Here is a 27,934-nt window from a genome sequence, read left to right as displayed (position 1 = left end):
GAACTGGTTATATAAGGTATTTTTTCATCCCCATCAAGGAATATCATGAAGCAAGTACAATAAATAAAGTAGATCTCCTGAGGATACAGCGAGAGTAAGTAACATTTTTTTAGACTGCAGCAAAATAGATTGGTGTACATGCATATATTTCCTTGTTCTATCAATGACACTTCAGTAGCAATGAGCACACCCAGCGATGAGATTTTGGGTTCTAACGCCATCTTCCAATAAAAGGAGCTAGCTCTCCTTGGACAAATGGCTCAATCAGGCCTGGGGCAGGAAAAGTCCAAGATAAGCCTGAACCATCTTGAGGTGCCAGAAAATAAGGAAGTGCTTAGAAAAGAGTAGGGACTTGTTGGAAGAACTCAGGAGCCAAGCTGAAGGAAGTCTTAATAGCTAAAGTGGGAAAATTTTGAGCAGAAAGTAAATAATGATGGTATTGGATTTTTCATATATATTTTTTTAATTTTAGAATAGTTTTAGATTTACAGAAGAGGTGCAAAAGTAATACAGGGAGTTCCTATATGCCCCACATCCAGTTTCTCCTATTGTTAACATCTCACATTAGTGTGATACATTTATTACAATTAATGGAGCAACATTGATGCATTATTATTAGCTAAGGTCCATACTTTATTCAGGTTGCCTTAGTTGTTTTGTTTTGCTTTTGTTTTGTTTTGCTTAATGACCTTTATCTGTTCCAGTGCTCCATCTAGGATCCCACATTACATTTAGTCGTCATGTCCCCTTAGGATTCTCTTGGCCGTGACAGTTTCTTAGACCCCTCTTGCTACTGATGACTTTGACAGTTTTGAGGAGTATTGGTTGAGTATTTTGTAGAATGTCCCTCAGTTTGGATTTGAAAAAATACATGATGCTTTTCTCATAGTTAGAGTGGGGAATAGGTGTGAGGAGGACTATCACAGAGGTGAAGTGCCCTTCTCAACACATATTACCGATGCACACTATTGACTGCTGATGCTGACTGGAATAGCCTGGCTGCACAAGTGTTTGTCTGGTTTCTCTGCGTTACTTTTCCCCCTTTTTCACGCTGTTCTCTTTGGAAAGAAGTTACTATGCACAACCCATACTTTGAAAGTGGGAAATCGGGGGAGGGTATAGCTCGGTGCTCAAGCACATGCTTAACATGCACGAGGTCCTGTCTTCAATCCCCAGTATCTCTATTAAAGAACAACAAAGGGGGAAGTAATACTCTACTTTCTTGAGGGAGGAGATAATATTGGATTTCAACCCATAGAAGAAAATAAATATTCAATGGTCTATATTAACACTAATAAATAATTAAATGAATAAGTAAACAGGGGAGAAGGGATAGCTTTTCCTGACTGTAAAATTCCAACTGACAGATGTAGAAAGAAAGCAGGATATAGAACACAATGATTAAGAAGGCATCAGAGTAATAAATGTTGATGCTACAATTAGTAGACAAATGTGGAAACTTTGAGGAGAAATGGGACTGGCATAGCCTCAAAATATCTTCCCAAGATATTAATCAACTATGTACCAAAAGGAAAAACAGTAACATTATAGTGAGGAAAGCCCACAGACATCAACTTAATCAAGTATTCAAGGTAAACATCACCAGTAATAAGACAATAATAATGAGACATAAATGCCTTGAGAAGGACCCAACACCATGTCTGTGGTATTCTTGCCCAAAATGCATAACTTCGCCCTAGCAATGAGAAAACATTAGGCAAACCTAAACTGAGGGATGGTCTATAAAACACCTGACTAGTACTCTTCGTAAGTGTTAAGATCATGCAATATGAGGAAAGATGGAGGAACTGTCACAGATTGGAGGACACTAAGAAGAAACAGAAATTCAAAGCGATGTGGGGTCCTGGAGAGGATCCTGGAGCAGAAAAAGGACATAAGTGGCAAAACTGGTGAAATTCGAATAAGATCTGTAGTTTAGTGAATAGTAGGAGACTGAGGTTCATTTCTTGAGTTTGATCATTGTATTAAGGTTATGTAAGACGTTAATATTAGGAGAAACTAGGTGAGGGGTGTACCAGAGCTCTCTGTTCTATTTTTTAAACTTTTCTGTAAGTCTAAAATTAGTTCAAAATAAAAGGTTTAAAATGTTGGAACATAAAAGATTGAGAGCAGATACCTGGAAGGCCTCTGATGGCAGAAACACGAGATGTTTCTGTGGATTTTTGAAGGGTGCTTGTTGCAGACAGTTAAAGGAAAGAGCCAGGGAAGAGGCCTGGGATTTGCACCCTTGGGTTCAGGGAGGGACCGTGAATCCTGAGAATATTCTGGCCTTCTTTGGATCTGGGATTGAGAGACCTCCTCTTCTCAGAGCCATCCTCCCAAAGATTTGTTCACCAGAGAGGCCTAGAGTCAGCTGGGCCGGGCCTCCAGCGCAGACCCTGGGCTCTATGTCACGAGTTGGGACTGCAGCGCCCTTCTTTCTCCTCTCCAGCTTCGTGCCGGGAGGGGCAATCCGGTGCACCCCCACCTCGTCCCAGAATTCCCACCCTGGAGGGCGGGGTGGCTGAGGTGAGGCTGATGCAGTAGGGGGAAGGCTTGGCAAGCAGGCCAGGGGCAGAGCTCGGCCTCCAGAGGGGAGGGCAGCTCAGACAGTGGTTAGCTTCGGAGTGGGGCTTAGGCGAGGGAAGGGGGAAAAGGGAGGGGGCTCTCCTTCTCAAGGGGCCCTTTCATGTTGAAATCAGCCAGCGTGAATGCTGGCGGCCCAGGAGCCCAGCCGGGGGAAATGTGAGAGCCCCCTTATCTCCCCTCTTGTCACAGCTCCGTCTGCGGTTCCCAGCCGGCCAGCGAGGATGCATTAGAAGTGTCGGTGGTGGGGGAGTGTTCCCATCAAGACCTTGGGCTGGGCTCACTCCATTAAGAGGGAGGGGGAGCTGGGGGAAGCAGGTTTCAGGCTCTCCTGGCCCTGGAGATGGGGGTTGCCTGGAGCACCCCAAATCTTGGAGCCAGGAGAACTTGTGGACTGGGTGGGAATTGGAATGAAGGTCTCAAGTCCTACCTCTGTACAGCCTCCCTTCACTCACTCTGGGTGTGCAGCTCCTGCTCACACACCTGCAGGAAAAAGGAGCTCGCTCCTTCTTGGGAGAGCCCTGCAGTCGTCGCATGGGTCCCACCCCTGGATTCAGTTTGCATTTTGCATTTTGGGGCAAGAAACCTGGGGCATTTGACCAGGGAGGCTGTGGCCCCACCTTCCCCAGGATACTCTCAGCCCAGGAGTGACCCCTACTGTCCAGACAACCTTGGAGGCAGAGGACTGAGCCTGCCAGCTTCCCGTCACCTGTCACTTGCCTTGGGTGGCCCTTCCCGCCCCCTTTCCAACCATACCATCTTGGGTTTTTCTGAGATGGGCCGTGAGGTTCTTTGGAAATCTGCCGCTGCTGAAGGGAGGTGGGTGAGGCCAACATCTGGACCGTGAGGGCATTGTTGGCTCCCACAGCTGGAGCTGTCAGCAGCCAGTGTTTTTGCAGACACCATTTGCCCATGCAAGTTGCTGGCCCCCAACAACACGTTCCCACTGCCCAGGGCCCCGAGCCTCCTCCCCACAGCCACAGGGGACCTGGGAGAACTCTGTCTAGCCAGAGCAGAAGTCCTCCCAGCAGCCTCTGCTGCCCAAGAGAAGGAAGGGCGAAAGAGGCCATGTGGCCCCCGCAGAGGCGCTGGTACATGGAAAGCAGGACAAGGCAAGGGAAAGGGTGTGAGGAGTTCCCAGACACAGCTTGGTGGAAGGAGCGGCACTGGGCTGTAGGCCTCTGGGTTCTGCCTCTGATTCCATCAGCCTCTGTTTGGTGACCTTGGGCTAGTCTATTCCTCTGTCTCTTCAAGTGTCAAAAAGGAAGAATCCCTTAGCAGCCTACAGAAAATCGCCTCCCCAGCCCTATGAGTGCTATTTCTTGCCTGTATTTCCTTCACAGCAGATAGGCATCACCATCCGGGACTCTCTGTTGCCAGGTACTTGAACACCGTCTCCATGAAGCAGGGCCCTCGTCTCCATGAAGCAGGGCCCTCGTCTCCACCACCACTGGACCCTGAGCTCCACAACAGGGATAGATGGTCCCTGGGGCCTGCTCAGCTCTGGGCACTCTCATTCCATTTGCTCCAAGTGAGATCCTGGGATCCAGCCAGGGAAGGAGGGAGGAGCCATGATCTGGGAGCGGCAGGTGCCTAACAAAGGAGGATTTTTTTTCTAGAAGCTGGAGAAGATTGGACCTCAGGCTGGGCTCCAGGGTGTGAAAAGCTAAGCTGAGGCCCCAGAGAAGAGGACACAGGCCAGAGATGGCCACCAGGGCACAAGACCTATTTGAAGTTGACTCAACCCAGCCTGGGGACAGGCCCTGGAGGGCAGGGACTGGGTTTGATTCTTTCAGGCATCCTCAGAACCAAGCTCAGGACATAGCGGGGCAAAGGAACTCAGGCAGATTTTGCTGGCTGGAGACAATTGCTAGTTTATCACTCTGCACCTGCCTTGGTACCTCTTTGTTTTGCTTCTGGGATTCCCTGACACTTTCCAAATTGGGCCCTGCCATCTCCCACAGGCTGGCTGTGCTTTATGCACCACCCCCATGGCATTCTCACAGCAACGGGGTAGGTACTATATTATTATCTTCATTCTACAAATGAGGGGACAGAGACTCAGAGATGTTTAAGGACTTGCCCAAGGTCACACAGCCAGGAAATTACAGAACCAGAATTGCAGCCCAGGTTTGTGCTCTCCTCTTTACCCTGCTGCTTTCTGTAAAAGGTATTCAGGGTTCCAGTTTGAATGGCCCAAAACAAGTGGGTTCCACACTCTAGTGTTTACACACATTTTTGCTATGTCATTACATCCTTTACCCCCAGCAAGTCAGGCACTATTATCCATTACACCATTTCATGACTGCAGGTGGGCTTGGAGTCCCAGTCACCCAGCCAATAAATGGCATCATTGAGACCTGAGCCCAAGTCAGCCTCATGACGGAGTCTCACCATTTGCTTTCAACTAGGCTGAGCCTAAGCTCTTGGACCACACTTGTTGGCCCAGGGCTCCTGTCTTCCCAGCCTGCATTCAATATCACAGATGTCACGAGCACCCCAAGAACCTAGCCTTGGGCAGAGCCTGCTCTTTTTACCCCAACCACTAGGACTTTACAGTGGCTCCATTAGGCTCCCAGCAAGGAGGCAGATGATAGTGGGAGGGTAGGGGGGGTGCTGCCCTTGGATGAGCAGAGAAGGCAAACTTTGGGACCCTACAGAGTGTTCACAAAGTCTTCTGACCAAAGGCTGTGTCTTGACTCTTGTCCATACCCAAGTCTCTATTCAGTGAATATTTACTGAATGTTCACAGTATACCTGACATTTCAGAAAATACTTTTTTAAAGAGACAGTTGCCGTTAGTCATTAATTGAGCACATACTTTATGGCAAGTCGTGATTGTGCACGATCTCTTTGAATCTCCACAGAGTCCTGGGAGCGATATTATGAACATCATGACCATTTTGCAGATGAATAAAGTGAGGGTCAGAGAAGCTAAGCTGCATGTCCAGAGTCTCCCAAATAGAAAATGGCGGAGTGAGGAGTAGAACCCAGGCCGGCCAGACTGAAAAATTCTATATTCTCTATCCCTGGGTCATCTCTCCGAAGAGGAGTGGCCCACTGGGGAAGCAGGAATAAGCAGGGGGGCTGGACAAAGCGTCAGCTCACTCACTGGGTGCACAGGGGTCTTGGGGAGATGGTGGCATTTCGCTGCAGCACCTACCCCAGGCTTTTCAGCCTAGGGGCCCTGAGTTTGGCTGAGGCGGGGCTTGCTGGGCAGAGTAATCCATTCCTGAGTGCGTGAGAGGGCTCTACTGATGCTCTCTCCATGGAGCTGATGGGCTCAGGGCATATCGACGGCAGCACAAAGGACCAAAAGAGGGCAAAAGGGCAGGATCAGAGAGGAGGGACGTTTGGAGAAATTCTGGGTTGGAAATCTCTAGAAAAGCTTTCATAGGAAAGGATGAAGCTTTTGGCTTTGTGAGTCAGAAGTAGCGGGGAGGATGCAGGAGACAAGAGGTACCAGGGTCTCGCTCCACAGGATGCTGTCAGACAACTCTCTGTCAGGCAATTTTCGCAGACACGATCTCCCTGTCTTCCCTTCCCTCCCTGCCATCTCTTCTTTCTCAAAGAGATGGGGTGTAGTAGTCCCATTTTACAGAGAGTGAAACTGAGACTCTAAGACAGGACCTCAGAGAGCCAAAATTGCATAATTAGGAAGCAGGCAGATCTGGGCTGTGATCAGGTGTCCATCTGGTTTCAGAGTACATGCTCCAAAATGCCCCCAAAGGAGAAAAGAAAGAAAACCCTGTGTGTTGGCAGCAGAAAGATCCCCTGAGCCCCAGGCTGTGCACCCGGGGCTGATGTAGCTCAGTGCCCAGCATCCCCTGGACAGAAGTAGCCCCTTCCTAGAGAGAGCGCAGGCTGGAAGGGAGATGGAGGACTTCAGGTCCAAACCCCTGTCTCCATCCCTCTTATGCTTAGGTTCTCTCTGCAACATCCAAGATGAGTGGGATTTCACTCCGCAGAGCTAGGGGTTGGCATTCCAGACCAAGTGCACAGCCTGAGGCAGGGGGGCTGGAAAGCCCATGACAGATGCAAGGCAGTGAGACTAGTGTGGCCAGAGCAAGACTGTTGAGAGGAATGGGAAGAAAGGTGGGAGGCTGGTTGAGTCGTGGGTTGAAAAACAAGGACCTCCAAGATTCTCTAGTCCAGATTCTCCCCTTGGCTTGAACCCCCCATATAGCCGCCCTGGGCCACATGACAAATGCCCACTACCCTTTCCCCTAGCCACTCTGCAGCATGTCTTGCAGGAAGCTGGAAGAGTCCTTACAGCTCATTCAGCCTGGTGCCGAGGCCCAGAGAGGGAAAGTGACTCATGCAAAGGCACACAGCCAGTCAGTGGTAACTCTGGGGCAGGCTTTTTGTGGACACTCAGTAAATATCCACTGACTTAAAGCTTGCTTCTGAACAAGAGTACAGACATCCTTTGGTCAGAGGCCTATTATAGATGTGCTGTTACCCTCTCTTCTCCAGAGTGAGCATCCTCAGCTCCTGGGGCCCCTCCTCAATACTTAGAAGATGCTTAAGTAGGGTACATAGTAGGAGCTCAATGAGCATTTGTTGAATATATGTTTGGGTGAGCAAATGGTGGGAACTTTCGGAAGGCCATGGGGCACTCAACCGAGGGGACCCCTGGGAGCTGAAATCCAGCCCATGCTGCCCTCACTAAGCCATGCGTCCTTGTGCAAGGCTGCAGACACCCAGAAGAGGCACTTTTTGCTAACTTGCACTGACACTGTATAGGCTGGTGAGGGTGCCGAGGACCCCAGAGGGCCAGACAGTCAGTCTCCTCTGTAGCCTGCTCTCTCTCCTCCAAACAGATGTCCCTTTGGCCATAACCCACCCACCTCCAGAGGGATGCCAGAGCAGAAGAAATGTCTGGGCTCTCCTGGACCCCAGCCATCATTTTAATGCAGGAGCTCTCCCGGCTACTACATTCTGCTGCTGACTCACACAGTTTCCGGTCAGCTACTCGCTCCTTTGCTGCTTGCTCCCTTGCTCACCGCCTATGATACATCAGCCTCTGGTGGGTTAGGGTGTGTGGGATCCCTTTTCCCAACATATCCTCCAATTGAGGGTGCTTAGTAGGCACTGCCCTCCTGGAACCTGGAACAGTGAATAGGCAGGCATTTTACTGACGGGGAAATCAAGGTAAAAGTCTTAAAGAGGTTCAGTAACTTGGCCAAGGTCAACCGGCAAGGACATCCCAAGTTGGATTTGAACTGAGATCTGTCTACTCCACAACTTGTGCCTTGTCTATAGTTCCCCTGCCAGGCTTTCCCTCCGGGTGCCTGATGGCACAGCCTTGCCCATCTTCTCTGCTACAAGGTGTCTGTGTCAAGTTGACATCAGAATGTCTGGCCATTGCTGTAGATGCCACCTGTGTGACTCCAGGCAGGAGCTCCCACCTGGCTTCTTAGTAGGGGACAGATGGACTTTTGTCTCACCCACTGACCCTGCCACTGAGAGCTATGGCCAGACTTCTGAGAGCAGCTCCCCAGTCTGTCCATCCTTCAGCCTGCTCAGGTGGGTGGCAGAGGCTGGAGAGCATGCTCAGGAGCCAGGCCCTGAATGGATGGGTTCTCGTCTCTAACCCGAGTGCAATTTCCCTGGGAAGGAGGTGTCGCAAATCTTGCTTCCTCCCCAGAAGGAATGTCATGTCCCATTCTGCCCTCGGCTTGGCTCGGTGAGGCAGGCAGGTGGGCAGATGGGAGGAGGGTCAGCTGATGCCCTATCTCAGGAAGACCCCAGGGCCATGTGGGGCTGGGGCTGCCTGCCTGGTGGCCTGATCTGATGCTGATACCTCCTGGTGGAGGAGTGAGAAGGAGGCTACTCCACAGAAGATGGAAGTCCCAGGCACAGACCAGCCAGCGCATGGCTCGTCTTTGGCAGGGTGCACCAGAGAGGGCTGAAAAATCTCCAATTAGTTGGGAGCCTCAGCTATTCAGACTCTTGTAGGAAATGAAAAAGGCATTACATAGTGAATAATGGAGAGAGAAAGACAGCGACAGACAGACAGAGGTTAAGTGAATAGAGAATGCGAGTCAGCAGACAAGCAAGGGAAACAATGGGTGTCAAGACAGACCCAGCTCTGTCACTGAATTGCAGTGGGCCCCATGACCAGTCCCTCCATCTCTTCAGGCCTCTAAGTCCCACTGGTCAGGCTGTGTGGCCAGGGGGCATTGGGAGGGGTGGGCAGGAGTAGGACTGGCTTAGTTTCCTTCTGAGGGCCCGCCAGCTCCAATCGTTTCAAATTCTGTGAAAGAGAACTTGCCCGTCCCAGGACGGCTGTGGCAGTGGGCGGTTCTGAAATGCACAGCAAGGAAAAATAGCACAAACCAAACTTTGCAAATTCCAAGTGTGTCTGTGGCTGGGGGATGAGGGAAGTAGAGAGGCAGAACTGTTTGTCTATGACTCAAAGCCTCTTGGGAGAGAGATCACACATTCTCAGAGGCAGGACTGCCCCCTCAGCCCGCCACCCTAGCTGCCCACTCAGCTTGACCTCAGTGGGGCTCTGGCTCCTGGCCCTGCCGCCACCACCTCCTCTGCTATGGCCACTGCTCACTTCCTGCTGACCCTCCTAGAAGAATTGAGGATGAAGCCCAGGCCCCGAGAGTCTTGCTGACTTGTCCAAGGACACCCAGAAATCTTCACACTAATCCTAACATCCTGACCCTGAACGGAGGAGAGAGGAGTATCCTGCTGATGCAGCCCCTCCTGGTGCCAACACAATACTGTCCCTTCCCAGACACCATTTTCCTTAATCCTGAACCACCCTTCAGGGTAGGCCTTATGGTGCCTGAAACCAGCACTCAGAGGGGCGCCTTTGCTAGTTCAAGGTCCATTAGTTCATAGTTGGTAGAGCTAAGATCTAGGATTTAGGTGCCAGGTTTGTGTCCCTGACCCAGGGTCCTATCGTGGCCACAGCAAAGGACCTCCCACACAGTTAGGCCTTGTTACTCCGATGGGTAGTTTACTTGTCCCACACAGGCCTGGCCATGAGGCAGGGGCTGCCTCCTAAATAGCTTAAGGGGCTGAGCAAGACTGAAGTAGGCAACCCAGGGAGGCCTTGGGGAGAGTTGTAGGGTGATCTGTCATTGGGCTTGTGCTTAGCTGTGTCAGTGCCCATTCCCTTGCCCCTAAGTGGGGCACTGAGTGTCCCTAAGGGCAGGCCTGAGTGCCCCTGCTGGGCCCTGGAGCCCTGGCCATTGGAGGTTCCATCTGATCCAGTAAGGGAACAGTGGGAGTTACTGGCCAGTTTCTGGGAGCTGCCGAGGAGGCCCAGGTCCAGAGCAAAGCAGGCCTCACACACACAGAGTTGAAGGCAGAGAGGCTGTAAAAGGCGGAAAGACAGACCCAGAGACGGAGGCAGAGAAAAGTAGAGACAGACCAGAGCTGGGGAGACCAGGAGAAACAAGCAAGAGAGAGACACAGAGGCAGGAAATCATCCAGAAAGACAGAGACAGAACAACTAGAGAGAGAGACGGAATCAGAGAGACAGTGAGAAAGGGAGAGGCCAGGGAAAGGCCCAGAGGCAGAGAGATGGAGAAATGGAGACAAACACAGATAAGGAGTGAGGGAGACAGAGACACGGAGAAAAGCAGCATAAGGCAGGGCTCAGAAGGGCAAAGGAAAGCGGCGGGGAGAGGTGGGGGAGCTGTGAGGGGGCCAGCAGAGTGGGGCTGGGCCTGGGCACCTCCCAGATCCCAGATCCCTGCCTATGTTTCATTCTGGGTACACAGAGGGAAAACATGACTATTTCTATGCAAACTGGAGTAAGGGGGCATCAGACTTGTAACCCATTTGACAGAACAGTCCATGGGATCCCAGCATGTCGCCAGAGTTAGTCTGCAGCTGGGAAGGAGGACTCCAAAGCCCTGCTTTGTTCTTCCCCTTTCTCCCTGGGTTTGTAGCTTCCCCAGCATCTCAACATCTCCAGGGCCCAGTATGCCTGGCCTACTGGCCAGATTGAGAAGCCACAAGGCAAAGGGCCCAAGGCCATTGTGGGGCCCACCAGGAACCCATGGTCCACTCCAGGCGCAGTTGGCCACATTGCCTCACTCTCCTCCTGGACTCATGGCACACCCACCTCCTTCACCCTCTGCTCTTTCTTCATGCTCAGCTGAGGCTGGCGCCATCCCGACATACCGCCTCCTTCCGGCGACCACCTGTCCATTGGCCCCAAGTTCCAATCTCCCCCTTCCCAGCCAGGTGGGCCCCAGGAAGCCAGGCTGACAGCCAAGATTTTTCAAAGGCTCCAGGGCTGCCTTCCCACTTCAACTCAGGAAGAAGGCCCCCAGGGTCCCAGGGAAAGGCTCTTCCTGCCATCTGAGCCCTGCCTGATCAGGGTAATCTGGGTGAGATTGAACTTTCCCTGGTGGGCCTGGGTCAGGCAAGGGCCAGTGTGAGGGTGCCAGCCTCCCAGCCATCACACTTCCCACATTTCGAGTTATGACCTTGGAGCCCTTGTGGTCTGCATCTTCTCCTCTAGGCCAGGCAAGGCAGGCACATGCTCGCTCAAAGACCAGCCAGCAACCCTGCCCCATGCCAGCTGTCTAAGGTGATGGGACCCCAAAGTTCCATGAGGCTTACGAGATTGAGCTTTCAGGCTCCAGGTTAAGGGGTGTGTGTGGGTGTGTGTAGCCTGCATCCGAGCAGTAGTCCACTCCCAGAGAGCCATGGACTTTTCATTGGCACAGGGAAAGATGACAGACTCTGCTTTCAGGGGGCCTGGGGATGATACTTGACCTGGTGAGGTGGAGCAGCTGCTTCAGACCCCAAAGAAAGAATTCTCCATCTCAGCCAGAATTTCTCTCCCTGAGGGTTGTGGGAGGAGAGGAGAGATCTGAAGCCCATTTCCTCACTGCCTGGGAGAGCAGGCAGATCAGAACATTCTTGGGGATGTGGGGAAAGGGACAGTTGTCGCCCCTCCCTCAGATGCCGGTGTGGTGACCTTCCTTGTACCTTGGGTTGCTCAAGGTTGGCAGGGAAAGGAGGCAGGTCCCAGCGGGTACAGAGGGGCCTGGCACAGATCCACACCAGCTTCTCCCCATGCCTTCTACTCCCCTCTCAGCACACAGTCAGGCCCTTGGCTGCCATCTTTTGCTCAGTTTTAGCTGTAACCCAGGCACCAAAAGAGGCCCAGTGCAGTCTGGTCACCCAGCCTTAAGGGGTCACACCATTCATCTGTTCTCAACCCATTTCCTGCCTTGGAATACTGAGGCTTAGTCAGTAGGAATGGCTGGAACAGATCTTCCTCAGCAGAGCCAGGACACCCAGAAGCCCCAGGTGACCAAAGTCTGTTCCTAAATAAGTGTTGCCAGCCGCAGAGAGAATTCCCCAAGTCTACCCCGGCTCACTAGGCATGGCTGTCTCAAGAACTCGATTTTATGCTCACAAGGGTGTCTGGGCAGCAGCTGCCAGCCAGCAGACCCACTTTATTTCTTTCAAAGAGGCAGCAGAATATTGAAAAAAGTACATTCGAGTTTGCCATCTTCTAGCCGCAGAACATTAAACCAGCCTTTGAACTTCTGAGAGTCTCCACTGTCTCATCAACCCGAATGAGAGTAATCTCTGGGGCCTGCCTGCCTTTTCTACCTCCCAAACCCCAGGTCGCACTGGGATGCAGCGGGGCGGGGCGGTCATTCCCAAGTCCATTCAAAAAAAGACTTATCAGGCACCTACCGTGTGCCAGACACTGTTCTGGGGCCTAGAGGTGCTACAGGGAGCAGAGGAGACAAGAGCCTGCCTCTGAGGAGCATCCTTTCTAAAGGCAGGACAAATGGCTCATATAACATCAAGTGGTGACAACCCCTGTTGAGATAAAGCCAAACAAGGGGGCAGAGAACGAGGGCAGTGGGGCCCTGCCTCTGTCTGCCCCTTCTCCCTGCCCTCCGGAATCCACGTGGCTCCTCGCTTGTAAGTGGCCCAGCCAGGCAGGCAGAGCAAGACGCTGATCTGGAAACCCAGTGGCCTGGCCTATTTCTGTCCCACAGTCCTGGCCCCGATCCAGCCCAGATCCCAGTCTCCCTTGCTTCTCCAGTTCCAATTCACGAGCTGGGCAGAAAGCCGTCTCTGCTTTCCCTCCCACCAGTCTCCCCTGCTGCCTGCCAACAGTCAGCCTGGGCAACCCCTCAAGCCCGGCCCCTCATAGGCACTTTCCCCTCCTCACCCTTGTCTGCTCCTCTGGGGACAATTGGGCTGCCGCCGTCCTCCACCCGCAAGTTAGAAGGCAGCATCTCAGAAGCAGCTCAGCTTCAGTGAAGTGGTACTAATGCCATCTCCTATGACCTGACAGGAGAGAAGGGAGGAAAGAAATCTGCTTGGCTTCCCAGAGGCCCTCCAGAGCTCCGTCCCTCCCACCAGCCTCCTAACTAGGGCACCAAGGACACTGTGGCATGGGGCATGGTGGAGAGCAGGGCAGTCCCAGGGGGGCAGAGAACCAAAGAGAATGTCCTCAGACTGGGGGGAGGCTGAGAGGGCAGAGCAGAAGGGTTCCTTCACCAGGCACTGTGCCCCTCTGGGCCTCCCCTTGGCAGATACATCTGGGGACACGGGGCCTGGGGGCAGTTCTTGTATTCCTTCTAAATGTATTTGCTTTTGCTTTTCCGTTTTGATGACTCAACACTGATGGGGCTACTAGGCACATTTAAAATAGTTGAGAAAAAGATTTTTTTTTCTGTTTGCAAAAATTAATCGAGCTCATTATAAGAAATTTGGGAGCTAGCTATAGAAAGATATTAGGAAGACAAAAATACTTTCCCCACCACCCACTACCCAGGTATAATCTCTGTTCACGTTTTGGGTGTATTCCCTGCTGTCATTATATTACACCTTGCTCTAGAGCCCTGGGTAGCTACACAAATACCTAAACATGCACATTTTCGTGTACTTGAGAATACAGATAATGACAATAGCTAACGCTTATCGTATGTCTATTCTATTTCAAGCCCTGTTCTCTGCACTTCACATGCATTAAATGGGATTGGCCTTCCCCAGAATCCTTAAAGGTAGGTGCTATTATTGACCCTATTTTTCTTCTGAGAGGTAACCAACCCAAAGCCATGCAGCTAGTAAGCAGCGAAGCTGGAAAATGAACCAGGCTATCTTGACTTCCAGAATCTATGTGTTTAATGATAATACTAGATGGCTTTCACATTTTGAAAAATGATAAAATATATGTACAAAAGAGTATGTATAATGTTCATGCCCAGATTAGGGGACAGGAATAAAATGAGCATCTGTGATATCACCACCCAGCTTATAAAATAGAGCATCACTATTCGTGTTTTTTTGTTTTTTTCTTTCTGTTTCACTAGCTATCAGGCACACGTCCCTATGTCAGTCCCAACTCGCGGATAATATGGCTCTTTAGATGGTAATGAGGCTGCCTCCTCCTAGGTCTCTAAAATTCCCCTGAGAGCTATGCCTGCCAAAGACTCGCTGTAAGGCATAGAGGCTCACTTCCCTGCCCCTTCTGGGCCAGGGCCCTGGACACACATTGACTAGCCGGCTGGGACTGATGGGTGGCCCAGGTCGCCCTGCAGTGCCTGCCTTTCCTGGCATCAGATAACTGTCTCAGTCCTGCAGGCACATCTTTCCTCTTGCTGATGCCCGCCAGCCTGTTCTCTGGCAGATGAGGGGGAAGGAAGAAGGAATAAGAGGGAGGGGGAAGGGTGGGGATGCCAGCTCACTGAGGCCCTGCGATGGCACCTGGGGCTGTGCTGGGAAAGCACAGGTGGGCTGAAGTCTCCAACTTGGCTGTAGGGCCCAAGGTGGGGGGCTGTCTCCTTCAAACCTGGGAGGTAGGTACTAAGCACCATTCCAATGAGCCAGGAGACACTCACTCATATTTGCCTTCAGCATGTTTTTTGGACGCCACCACATGCTGAGCACAGAGCTGTGCTCTGGGGACTTCATGGCAGAGGACACAAATACCCTTCTGGCTCTCATGGAGAGTTTAATCTAGTGGGGGACAGATTTTTGATGACTAGTATCCAAATAGTGATTTTACTATGGTTGACATGAGTAAGAGGAGGTGTGGGCTGCTAAGAGGGTATATGACAGAGGTCCCCGACCTAGCCCGGGAGCCAGGTCTGGGTTCCGGGGTCAAGAGGGGTGGTCTTTAAGACTGTGGCCTGCCTCCTCTCCTGCTGGTAGGGATGGGAAGGGCCAGAAGGGCTCCAGTCTACTTAAAGTCACTTTAGAGAGCCACAATCTGCTGGCTGGCCACCTTCAGCCTGAGCCCAGCTGAATCGGGTAGCTTTCTCCTCTTCTTCCTTCTTCGGCACTAACCAAGGGAAGAAGGCTTGGCCCTGCTCCTTTGCTGAGTCCCACACCTAGTGGCAGAGACCCTGACTGAGCACACTGGGCAGCCACTGAGGCGAGACCTGCTCCAGTCAAGCACTGCCCTTGGGGTGAGGTTCCAGGGATATCAGGGCTGGCCCACACTCCAGTTGGCCCAGCCTATGTGGCGTTGAGCCTCACTGTCAGCTTCTGCCCTCCTTAGGGGCCTCTCCTCTTCATTCTGCACCCACGTAAGTGCCCAGGCCCTGGGGAGAAGAGACTAACCTTATCTCTGCTACAGGAGATACTTGGAAATAGACAATGAAAAGCCAGGTGTCCAGGGCCAAGCCTGATTCACTTTGGGGAACCCAGCTGGCAAAATGAGGCCTCTCCTGCCTCTTACTTACCCATCCATCCTTTGGGCAAAGTGTTTGAATAGCATAGTATACTGTGGTTAAAAACACACGCTCCTTGGCCAGGTGGTCGGGGGTTTGAATCCTGGTTGTGCGGTTTACTAGTTGTATAGCCTGGGGCAAGTTACCTAACCATACTAGGCTTTATTATCCCATCTTTAAAATGGAGTTGACAGGGGATGGGTATAGCTCAGTGGTAGAGTGCATGCCTAGCATGCACGAGGTCTTGGGTTCAATCCCCGGTACCTCCATTAAAAATAAAAATAAATAAATAAATAAATAAATAAGCCTAATTACCTTTCCCCTGCAAAACAAACAGAAAAAGAATTTTAAAAAATTTAAAAAATAAAATTGAGTTGTTGATGCTAGTACCTATGTCATTGGGTGGTCATAAAGACTAAATGGATGGAATAGCACTTGGCACTAAAGAGTAGATACAAAGACTAGCTCTTTGTAGATTTGCTGTGTCCCAGGACCCAAGGTAAAAGGCAAGTGTTGCTCTGAGCCCTGCCTTGGACCTGCCCAAGCAATACCTGAGAATAGTTCGTTTCTTTGCTTTGTCAGAGATTCATGTAACCTGCAGCTGTCACAGCTGGAAAAACCCTAAGAGACCATCCAGGTCAGCCACGCCCCTCTCCCCAGTGGATGGGAAACCAGGGTCCAGGGAGAAGGCAGAGAGTGAGGGACTGAGAAAGGGCTATGGCCTTGGTCTTGTAGCCACAGCTTTAGCCTGGGTTGGTTGTTAAGATTCAAATCTCGGCTTTGGCACTTGGTAGCCCTTGATGGCTGTGTGACCTTAAGCAAGAAATTCAACTCGTGGGAGCCTCAGTTTCCCAGTCTGTAAAATGGGAGTGATGACATCCACCTCTTAGGGATGTTGAAAGGATGAACCAGAATAATGCATGGGCCCTGGCACAAAGGACCACACGTTAGTCGTCATTCTCAAGTCAAAGGGCTTTCGCTGCACCAGGTTGCTGGTACTGGTGACCAGGTGGTGCTCACTGAGCCAGCCAAGGCGACCCCATGGGCTCACCAACTGACTCTGCGCCCGTTTGGCTGGCCTGTTCCTCCCCTCTAGTCTCAGGCCCTCTGTGCCTGCTGTGAAGGCAGCCTGACTGGCTTAAACTGGAAACAGCCTGTCAGAGGCCTGGCTGTGGCCTGGCTGGCTTAAACACACTCAGGCCCAAGGACAAAGGAGATGCCAGGTGGCAGTGCAAAGGTATCACCTATTCTCCCTGCCTGAGGAGGCGAGCAAGGCTTTCTCTGTGTTCTTCCCTAGACTGAGCTGGGCGGGAGACCCAACTGCCTTAAAGGTCATTTCTGGGGTCCCTTTGAGCCAGTGTTGTTCCCCTTGGAGGCCAGCTCATGGGCCAAGTGGAGTTGGAGCCATTTAATGGAGAGGCCAGCACGGAATGCCTACCCCAGCAGTTTTCTGCCCTGGCTGCACGCTGGAATCCTCCTATGGAGAGTTTGAGGATGGCCATGCCTGGGCTCCGCCCCCAGGGCTCAGCTTCATAGACCGGGTTCCGGGCACAGACATTGTGTTGAAGCTCTCCCAACGTGATTCTAATAAGAGCTCCTGTACCAGACTCTGTCTGAGGTGTAGTGGGTGATCCCAAGATGCTTCGGCTGAGGCTCCTGGCCTCAAGACACACCCAGGCTACTGGGGAGATAAGTAAGGAAACTATAAGGCAATGAGACTTGTGTTCCAACAGGGATACAAGAGTGTGCTGGCAGCAGCAATGGGCTTTTCCTGGGCTGCTACACAGAGGAGGTAGCATTTGAACTTGAATCATCCATGCAGTCAATGATCAGGGACTATTTACTGAGCATCTACCATGTACCAGGGACAGTTCCAGGTGTTGGAGATACAGCAGTGACCAAGAGGAAGTCCACATTCTCCTGGAGCTTCCATTCCAGTAAGGATGTCCTGCGAAGGGTCAGTGGCATGGAAGGCACTTGACAGACATGGAAGCAGGGGAAAGGTATTCCAGGGAGATGGAATATCACAAGCCAGTGGACAGGAAGGAAGAGAGCTTATTTTACCAATGATGTTTGATGTGGTCAATGCTTTGGCATCAAGAGCAGAAGTGGTAAAAGATGAGAAACAAGACCTGGGCAGGGCCCAGATGATGGGAGCCCCTATACAGAGGCCCAACGTGTTGAAATTTTTCTGAGGACAACAGGGAGCCCTGTCCAGTTGCCAGCAAAGGAGTGACTTGCTCAGGATGATGACTCTGGGAACGTGTGGAAGAAGCTGAGCCACTGGCCCATCCTAGGTGCCTTTTTCTCTTGATTCTACCATAGTCAGGATGCTGAAGTGTTGATTTCCCTTTGAGCAGGAGCCTGCATGAGGTGAGGAGCAATGAGTATGGGCCATCTGTTGGGTCTACTCTTCCAAGCATTGTCCAGACACTAACTTATTTAATCTCCACAACACCCCCTTAGGTAGGCACGGTTCTTATCACACTCTTAAGCACTGTGCTATCTTGCTTCTTTTTTTTTAGTTTTTTTTTAATTGAAGTATAGTTGATTTACAATGTTGTGTTAGTTTCTGTTGTACAGCGTAGTGATTCAGTTATACATATCTATTATTTTTCATATTCATTTTCATTATAGATTACTACAAGCTACTGAATACAGTTCCTTGTGCTATATGGTAGGACCATGTTGTTTATCTATTTTATATATAGTTATTAGTATCTGCTAATCCCAAACTCCTAATGTATCCTTCCTCCTGCTTCTTTAAAAAAAATTTTGAAGTATACTCAGTTTACAGTGTGTCAATTTCTGGTGCACAGCATAACGTTTCAGTCATATATACGTACCATACATATATTTATTTTCATATTCTTTTTCACTATACGTTACTAGAAGATATTGAATATAATTCCCTGAGCTACACAGTAGAAACTTGCTGTTTATCCTGTTTTGTGAGGATTCTCCTTGTATTTCCAATGTAAGAGATATTCTGCCAAAGTTCAATAAGTATTTGTTATGAATTGTTCTGTATGTAGATGTAGTTTTTGTTGTATTCATGGGAGAGAGTGAGCACTGAGTTCTTTTACTCCACCATCTTGGCAATACCCTCAAAATGTAAAATTTTCCCCCTGCTTCTTAAAATACCAGTTAACTCCAAGAACTCACAATTTTAAATGAGTGCCATGGGGGCATCACCACAATTTCTATGTTTCCAGGAAAGCAAGGGCTGTGTCATCTCATTTTGAGCTTGGGTTTGTCCCCTTGAGAGCAAAGACTCCCACTGGTGCAAGGCTGGCCTTGACCTGTTGGTATTTCAGACTATGACCACCTTGATGGTCCTGCACGGCACCCTTATCCTAGATGGCTTCTCCTCAAACCCATCTAGGGCAGTTTGAAGGATTACAAGCAGGACGTATGGTCTTTCCATGCCCAGCACCTTTCCTGGTACAAAGGAGGTTATTCAACAGACAGCTGGAGGTTAAATGAATACATGAATGAATCATGCGTTGGGCTAAGCCCCCTCAGCAGCTCCTGGGAAGCAAGAGAGCACAGTGGCTAAGCAGGGGCTTTTTATTTTTAAGTTTTTTTAAAATTGTAGTATGGTCAGTTTACACTGTTGTGTCAATTTCTGGCATACAGCATAATGTTTTAGTCATATAGACACATACATAGAGTCATTTTCATGTTCTTTTTCATTATAGGTTATTTCATTATAGATATTGAATATAATTCCCTGAAGCATGGACTTTTGTGCCAGGAAGATCTGGGTTCAAATCGTGGCTTCACCAATTATCAGCTGAGTGACCATCCTAGACACCCTCCCACCTCCATTCCCTCCCAGGGGTATTTGACAGCTTGATGGTCACGAGAGATAGAAAATGAGGAGGGTCCTTGGCAGACAGTGAGTGCTTAATAACTGGTAGTTCTTGTTGACTTTTTGGAAGCCCCTCTGAGAACCTAATATACACTGTGGTCTCCCCAGAATAATCCACCAAATTGCCAATTTTCCATATAAGATCAGGAGGTTAGGAAACCTCTAAAGACTAGACCCCACATTTAAGAGTCTGGCTCCAGGTGCCATCACAGGAGTGATGTTGGGGCACAGGGTAGTCTTTGCTTTCCTTTTTGCTCACCCCTCCCCAGGGCCCGCATGTTGGGAGGGGGGCAGTTTGGAAAGAGAAGTTCAAGGAAGCTTGGGGAGATTCTGAACAGGGAGGCAGATCCCTCACCATCTTGAGCCACCCTCTCCTGCTCCCTCCAAAGACCGGAAACTGGGTGGGGGGGGCTAGAGAGGCTACTGGATTTAGAGCGGCTTGGATCAGGGGTTGGGGGAGAACGGCAGTTAGGAGACACAAGGAACACCAACACAGCCAACTTCTCCACCTCAGACACAAGACTGCATGCATTGGAGGAGATATTAGCCCCATTTGCAGAAGAGAAAGCAGGCTGAGGTTAGAGGGGAGAAGTGGTCAGAAGGTTCCTCAACCCAGAAACTACTGAGTCATGAATGGAAATCCGGGCTGCCTCACTCCAAAGCCCTTATTGTCTTCTTCCCATCTTCTTGCCTGGAGGGAAGGCATGGCTCCCAGGCCAGCTGAGTTCAGCCTTGTGGGTGGCTGGCTGGTGGGCATCCCTGAGCAAGGGGCCCTAGACACCTAGGCTTGAGGGCCCACCTCCTGCCCTGTTCAGGTCTCAGGCAAGCTGCGTTGGGACCAGCAGCCACCCATCCGGAGGGGGCGGTGAAGCTGCAGCTGACTTTATTAAGAGCAAAAGATGACTCCAGCTGCACAGGAAACTCAGGAACCCTGATTATGTGTTTATTCTTTCCTTTCCCTGCCTCTGCTCCCTCCCTCCCACCTCCTTCTCCTCTTTCTTCCTGCCTCTTCCCTGTCTGCCTGCCCACCTTCTATTTCTCTACAATCTGCCTACGATGAGCTGCCCTCCACCTTCATCCCCTCTTTTCCTAGTGCCAGCTTGCTCAGAATTATTCTCATGCTGTTTCTGAAAGGAGGGACTCCACGAATAGCACACAAAGGGGTCAGATCTGCCTCCCTCTGGGGTGGAGGAGGGGCGGGACCACAAGCTAGAGGTTTTAGAAATCAGCTTGTCCAACCCTCCTCTCCCTTTTTTCTAGGTGGGGAAATTGAGGCCCAGAGAGGGGATAGGACTGTGGTCAAACAGCTGTAACAGAGCCAGAAGTAGAATTTCAGATGCCCAACACAAGACTCTAGGGGGCATCGGTGATGTGAAACCATGGGTGCTGGAGGAAGTACCAGGGACTTGGAGCCCTCAGAGTCCTGCCTCCACCAATAAACTTTAGGATGGACTGATGCCCAGCCAACTCCTTCTGTTGGTCTAGAATCCGAGAGCTGCTGGCTATCTGAGGCCACAGGACCCACTAAGAGCATCTGTTCCAATCCCTTGTGACTCAGAGTGGGAAACACAGGAATAGCGCCAGGAAGGTCTTTCACCCTGAGCCACAGAGCCCCATGACAGGACTGCAAATGCTCCAATTGGGTGAGCAATAGAAGGAAGAGGAAAGGCGGGGGGTAGGGTATAGCTCAGTGGTAGAGTGTATGCCTAGCATTCATGAGGTCCTAGGTTCAATCCCCAGTACCTCCATTAGAAAAAATAGTAAGACTCACATTAGATAAGAAATTACTTCCTGCCAGCAGATTTTGCAGGCTAATGGAAATGGGTGAACAAAAGTGGCTAGGGCACTTCCTAACCCGGAGATTTCTCAGAAATAGGAGAGCCCGCCAGGGCCCCTGGAGATCATGGTCCCTTGGCAGCCATGTACTCTGTGGCAGGCCAGCGGGATACCTCTTTGGGGGTGGAGCTTGGGGGTGGAGGTGGCAGGAGGAGAAGGGGCCTTTGCACAGCTCAGAAAAAAAAAACTCCATTAACCCAAACTGACACATCGGTATTAGCTTTTCCTATGCTAAATTACACAAGGATAAACTTGGGGCTGGAAGAGAAACCACACCGATTAGTGTCAGCTCCAGGCCCACCACACCATGACCAGGGGCAGGGGCAGGCATTTCTGAGGTGGTTCTTTCCCTTCTTATTTCTTCCTCAGAGCTTTAATTCCCCTGTCTTTCTGTGGAGTGCTGGGGACACAAAGTAGACTCATCACATTCTCTACAGAGCCAACACAAATTCTCTGCAAGCCTGAGAAGAGAATGGTGGGAGTGGGGAGCCTTCCTTAGGGCCTTGGGATTGGGGGAGACTAGAGAAGTAGAGAGTAAAAGAAGAAATCATCACTCAAGACATCAGTGGAGAGTTAAATTAAATGGAAACTTTAATAAAACTGACTGGATCTCACTGTGCTGCCAGAGTCCATTGCCAGCCACTGGTCACTGGGCCCTGGGGTCTCTGAGAGGCTCTATGCCAAGGGCAATGGGACAAGGAGTGGGACAGTATTCCGCCGGATCCCACAGTATCTGACAAGTGTCTTTGGAAGGGAATTGATGAGAAACAAGAAACAATGGAGAAACCTCTTTCTGTTCATGGATCACAGATTGGTTCTGGGGACCTCAGGCCTTGCCCAGTCTGAATGATACAGTCTCTCAGTCCCCACCCCATATGCTCATTGGCTGACCCATCTCAGTCCCTGGGCAACATACCTTCTTACACTTGTTGGATTTAGGGGTAGGTGAGAGCAAACCTCAATCCATCCTTAAACCTTAGCCCAAAAAGAAACAAGCCTTTGACTTAGACACAGGAGCAAGTTCAAAGTGTAGACTCAGCCTAGTGGTTCAGATGGCCCAGTTTAGACATTAATCCTAGCTTAATGATGTATTGGTGATGAGACAGGCCAGTTGCTTAATTTCCCTGTCTATTCATTTCTCATCTTATAAAGTTGGGGTGATTGTAGCACTCACCCCATAGGATAGTTGTGAGGATTATGTGGGTTAATACTCACAAAGTACTTAGAACAAGGTCTGGCCCCTGGGAAGTACCATAAGAATGTTAGCGCTCATTGTTATTCAGTGCCACAAGGAACTCCTGCCTTGCCAACAAGAAAAACCACCCAGCAGGAAGCCTCAGGGGATCTCTTGTAATGATTCAACAAAGACTGGGATTGCCCAGTAGCAGGACTTAAGGTGCCTCCTCTAATGAGTCCACATAAAGAGCTATTGCTCAGTGTAGTCCTTGAAGAATCAACTGTACTCTTTCGCTCAGAATGGGTTAGGACCTATCAGATCGAACCGTATGAAATTGCCAAGGCTTGACCACTTTTGACCTGGAAAAACGGCAATTTCATATGGTTTCAGCTAATAGCAGAGTTCATTTCGCGGTAGGTAAGGCCTGGTTCAGTCCCCACTCATTTCTTCCCTCCTCAGCTGAGGAAAGTTGCTAAGTATATGTGACCCATTTCTGTAAGGAGTAAATAGTTGGTTTCTGGTAGGTGCTTCCAAAGTGCTTAAACATTGGGCTTCCTTGAGAAGTTGAAACATTCCTCCTGGAACCAATTTTGCACTATTAGAGCCCTTGATATTTAGAGCCAAGAGGGATTTTAGAAAAAGAAAAACAAAAACCTTTATTTTTAGATGTCTGAAGATGAGTGGTGAGTAATCGAGGATACTGATGGTATTGCTGGAGGTGCTGGAAGGCAGGGGTCACTGGATATGGTGTCTGTGACCCCAGGGCAATGCCCAGTCTTGAGGAAACTGAATAAAAGGGAAAGCGGTAGGGTCCCTGCTACCTCTGTTCTTTGGTGGCCCCCAGATTTATGGAAAATGGCTCAAGGAAGAAGACTGTGTGCATGTAAGTGTCATCCATCTCCTCTTCTACCTTTACCTCATTGCTCGTTCTAGTGACGTCCATGGCATGCCATGGTCCCACTGACCCTCAGTTTCTCCTTTATGACCACATCTGTCGAGGACCACATCTGTCTCATCATCATTAAATCCTCAGCACTCAGCCCAGCGCTGGGCACAACATAAGCCCTTGATCAATGTTTTCTGCAGGAATGAATTAATAAACCAAGGAAGCCAGTGGGTTCTGTCTTGCCTAGCAATCAAGCGTTTGCAGAAGGAAACAATGAAGTGCTATGAAAATCCTTTCCAATAACTTAAAGAGCTACACCAATGCCTGGGGATGTCACGGGTGTTGTCCAGGACTGTGGTCAAGCCTCCCTAAAGTAGTCAGAGCCCGAGGTCTCAGAATGACAAAAGCCAAGGAAGAAGAGGAAGCTGAGGGGACAGGACATGGCTGCCTCAGAAATTCAAAAAAAAAAAAAATTAGTATGTGTCATTAGTTCTACCAAGGGGTGACAAGCAAATGGGGTTTATCTGCTTCCAGAAGGATTCAGATCAGACTGTCCACACACTGTGGGGAAGTGAGGCAGAGTGGACATCTTTCCCTGAACAACTTTAAAAGCAGAAAGCCTCCACTCTCATCACACCATCGCCAACCACACACGGGCAGTGGGGCCTTGGGCTAATAATCCCTTCCCCTCTTTGGACCTCAGTTTCCCCATCTGTAGCTGGGGGTTGGGGGACAGTGATAGACCCCAGGGTCTCTACCGTTCTTTCCAGCTCTTTAAGTCCGGAATTCTGTCTGGAGGCTGGGCCGTGCTGGCATAACTTCAGAAGGATGTAGACGGCCATAAAAGTGGTGGGATCCCTGGAGATGGAGAATCCTGCAGGGAAGCCCCCTCCCCCAGCCCTCCACCTCCTGCCCTTTTAACTGCAGCAACCACAACCCTCCCCTGCTCTCCCGGGTGCCTCCTCCCCAAACCCCCGCAGCTCTGTCTGGAGGCCCCATTCTCTGACCAGCTTTGTTTGCTTTTAATAAAGTTAATCGCACTCCTAATTTGTATGTAATGAAAAGATAAAAGGGAGACATGGGGGCGAACCTTCCACTGGAGCGGGAGCAGTCCAGTTCCAGGGCCGCCAGCCGCCTCCCCGCCTCCGCCCTCACCCGTTCTTGCCCGGACCGGTGTCTGAGCAGGGGCTGCCGTCTGGGCCTCAGCCCAGCCTGGTTGTCCCCCAATCTCTCTCCCAAGGAAGCCTCCTGGGTCCTGCTTGTTCTGCCTTCCACCTTGTCAATCAGCTCCTTGAAGGCAGGGGCTGGCTGGGGCTACGCACACAACAAATAACAGCTCTTCAGTTCTCAGCTCTTGACTGGGTGCCCACCTGGTCTCTGAGAATGCCTCTGGGATCCTCTCATGGGAAAGGAGGAGAATATACTTAGGGGGTGATTTGATTATATCCAACTGTGGGTCTTCACTTCAACCAGCGATCACTCCCTGACATACACTTTCCTTCACGAGTCCCACTCATCCATCTCAGGTCCCAGTTCTCAACCCAGCCCTGCCACTGGCTTGGGACCACTCTCTTCATTTCCCTGGGCCTCAGCCTCCAAAGTATCTCAAGGCCAGGTAAAGAGTTTGGTCTCCGTAGGTGGCAGATGGAGAGATGACTGGTTATGAGAGGGGCGGTGCCTGTATTCCACCATACTGGAGAAACTTGGGGGGCTGCTCCTAGGAGGCCAGGCCACCCAGAACAGAGTCCCCAGCCCCTAGGGCGATTCCCTCTTCCATGGGAAACTATCCCCTGCTCTAGCAGTTTGGGAGGATGATGTTCAGGGGGAGATAGAGCAGGAACCCTAGGCGCCCCATGAGATGTGCTTAGTGACACAATTCAGTGAGGACTGTGATGAGGTTAGAAGCCGCAGAGGTCACCTCCATCCCCAGCCCTTGTCTCAGAGGCCCGTCTCCCAAGCCCTTGACGGTCCGCAGTAGAGGGACAGACGTGGGGCTGATGGGGATGGCTTCACGGGCCAGGAAGAAGTGAAGCTGCAGAGCCTATAGCTCTCCATCTGCCCTCCCAGGGCCAGGTCAGGCAGGGTGCAGGCTGGGCCCCAGACCCAGATGGGGGTATGAAAAGAGCAGCTCCGCTAGAAGGGGGCTCCCAGCATGGCACGCCTGAGCAGCAATCTGGAAGCTATTGGGCTCGTGCGTTTCTGCGAGCCAACGCGAATGCCATGCCCAGTTCATTTCCTCTAAGGAAACACAACCTCGGGGGATAATTAGAGCTTCTTTGCGTACACAATCCCATATTGTTTATCCAACACAAATTAAAAAACGTGGGCCCTGAGAACACGAAGCGAGAGATAAAGGAGACCTCCTCCTCCTCCTCCTCCTCCTCCCTCCTCCTCCTCCTCCTCCCGCCCTCCCTCCCTCCCAGCTGGATCTCATTACCCTGCCCGGCCAGGCCAAGGCCCAGCCCAGCCTCGCCCCCATCCTGCTGGCTCCTGCTCCTCCTGCAGCCTTTGTGTGCCCCCAGACCCCGACCCTCAAAGTCCAGGCCTGGGATCCTTGCTAGGCTTCCCCCACTTCTGTCTGCCTATTGCTCTGTCATGAAAGGTAGCCCTGGGTGGGCTTCTCCGGCCAAAGAGTTCTTGACAAAGAGTGACCGTTTGTCCATGTGTCCCTTCAAGAACCCTCCCACTGAGGAACGTGGGAAATGCCGGCCCACAAACACCACAAACACTCAGCACCCAGAAGCAGAGGCAAAGCCCATGCCCTGGGGATTTCTGGGAAGGCAGGGCTGGCTCTCTTGGCCCTGGCCTTGGCCCTAGGTCCCTTCCACTGCCCAGATGCACTCCACCCAGACAACAGGGAGCCCAGTCAGGCTGGCCTAGGGGCCCCTCCACCAAGCCCAGCCCCTCTTTCCCCAGGCCTCAGCTCAACAAAGGAGGATTCTCAGCCGGGGCGGCTCAGGGCGGGAGGAAGGAGGGTTGCGGGTGGAAAATAGCTTCAGAACCCAAGGTTGGCCATCTCCATGAAAGCCCTATTATTGCTCGGGTTGCTAAACATCTTGCTCAGCATGGCCAATTCAGCTCCCCTCACTTCCCTGTCTCCCCCTAGGAATAGCTCCACATTCCAACCCTGTACAGCCAGCCTTTCTCCACCATGGGAGGCGGGACAGGAGGCGGCGTGGGCAGGGAGGGGTTGAGGAGGCGTGGGAGGGCTGTGGTGGGAGAATTCACTTTTCCCGGGCCTTGCTGGCTTAGGCAGCAAAGATGGCCCCATGAATGTCAGCGCATTGTCAGCTCTGACCTCCTGGTTCCTCTACTATCAGCACCTGCCTCCCAGGGGCCACGGCGGGGGATTGTTCTGGGAGGGCTGCCTGGGCTTCCCTCGGGGGCTGAGAAGGTGTCCCCTAGCCACTAGCTGCTGAGCAGTATGACCTGGGGCTGGCAAGGACAGGCCTCTCTGTTCTGTGCCCCGGACCCCCTACCTCCATCACTAAGAAGGCAAGAGGGCTGGGAGGACCAGTTGACCCTCTCTTGGGGGCCAGGCCCTCCCCGACTCCTGCAGGCCCAGAGCAGGGTGCTGGCCAGCTGGGTGATCAGGGAGTTTGACTTGAGGTAGAATTTTCTCTGGTTGAAGTGAAGAGGAAGTTGTGTGAGCTGAAAACACATTCCCCGTCTGGTCTGTCCTTTCAGCTCTCCTGGTATTTTTTTTTTTCTTTTGGTTTGTCTCTGAGCTGGAAAGAACATGTGCTTGGCAGATTTTTTATTAACTCTGTAGCTCTCTCTCTTTCTCTCTCTCTCTCTCTCTCTCTCTCTCTCTCTCTCTCTCTCTCACTCTCTGTCTGTCTCTGTCTCTCTCCTTTTCGCTTGCTTGACAGAATTTAGATTAGACAAAACATGAGCTCATTTCTGCCTGAGGAAAAAAAAAAGAAAACCACTCTTCCTCCCCTCCCCCACCTTCTCCTCCTCTCTGCTCAGCCTCACCCATCTCTGCACAAGAAGTGAGGGTGGCTGGCCCGCAGAGATATCATCTCTAAGTCAGGGCTTGGGGTGCTATTGCCCCCATGCTGCACCAGCAACCAGCTCTGCAGGGCAGAAGGCCCCACAGTTTTGCAGTCTGAGGACTCCTGCCTATAGAGTATGGGTGTTGGGTAGGAGGCCTGGGAGCAACCAGGAAGGGACAGGCCTGGGGTGAGTAGGCAGGGCAGGTCCTGCCTGGGGTGGACCAGGCTCCTGACAGCATCTGCATCCAGCACCTAGGCCCCAGACCCTAACCCAACCCAGCCCTCCCTGTTCTCATCTTACTCGCACAAACATTCCTGGACAGTTTGTACCACTCCCCATCACCAGGCCACCTAAGCCACTCATCACCTCTCAGCGCTTGCTGGGGTCCCCTCTCGAACTGCTGACCAAATCACTGAAGCCCTTGCTTCTCTCTTCACAGATCCAGGCATATGGGATGTTTATCTCTCACTTGCCGAGGCTGGGGCTAATCCTTTCCCCTCACTGAAACTCAGTATCTTGTCTGCACTACAGGGATAGTAAGACCTACATTATAAAATTGTCCTGAGGTTTAAATGACATTTTAATCAATTTTGGCTTCCTGAAAGCAGAGAAAACAACTAGTCGGGTCTCTGATCCATTGTACATATGCAGTAAATCTCCTCCTCCTTCTACTTCTCTCTCTTTCTCCCTGTCTCCCCTTCACTCCCTCACTCCCTCCCTCTTTCTCTCTGTCTCTGTCTCTCTGTCTTCCTCCGTCCCCTACCCCATCTCACCAACTGGAATATAGGGGCAGAAAGACAGCAGGAGGGATTGTGCTCAGACATAAGAAAGAACTTCCTAGGAGTGCAGTGGTTAGGACCCAAAAGAAATACCCACTGGAATCTGTAGATTCA

This window comes from Camelus bactrianus, chromosome X (assembly GCF_048773025.1).
Source record: "Camelus bactrianus isolate YW-2024 breed Bactrian camel chromosome X, ASM4877302v1, whole genome shotgun sequence".
NCBI classification, from domain to species: domain Eukaryota; kingdom Metazoa; phylum Chordata; class Mammalia; order Artiodactyla; family Camelidae; genus Camelus; species Camelus bactrianus.
Note: the sequence above shows the minus strand (reverse complement) of the source record.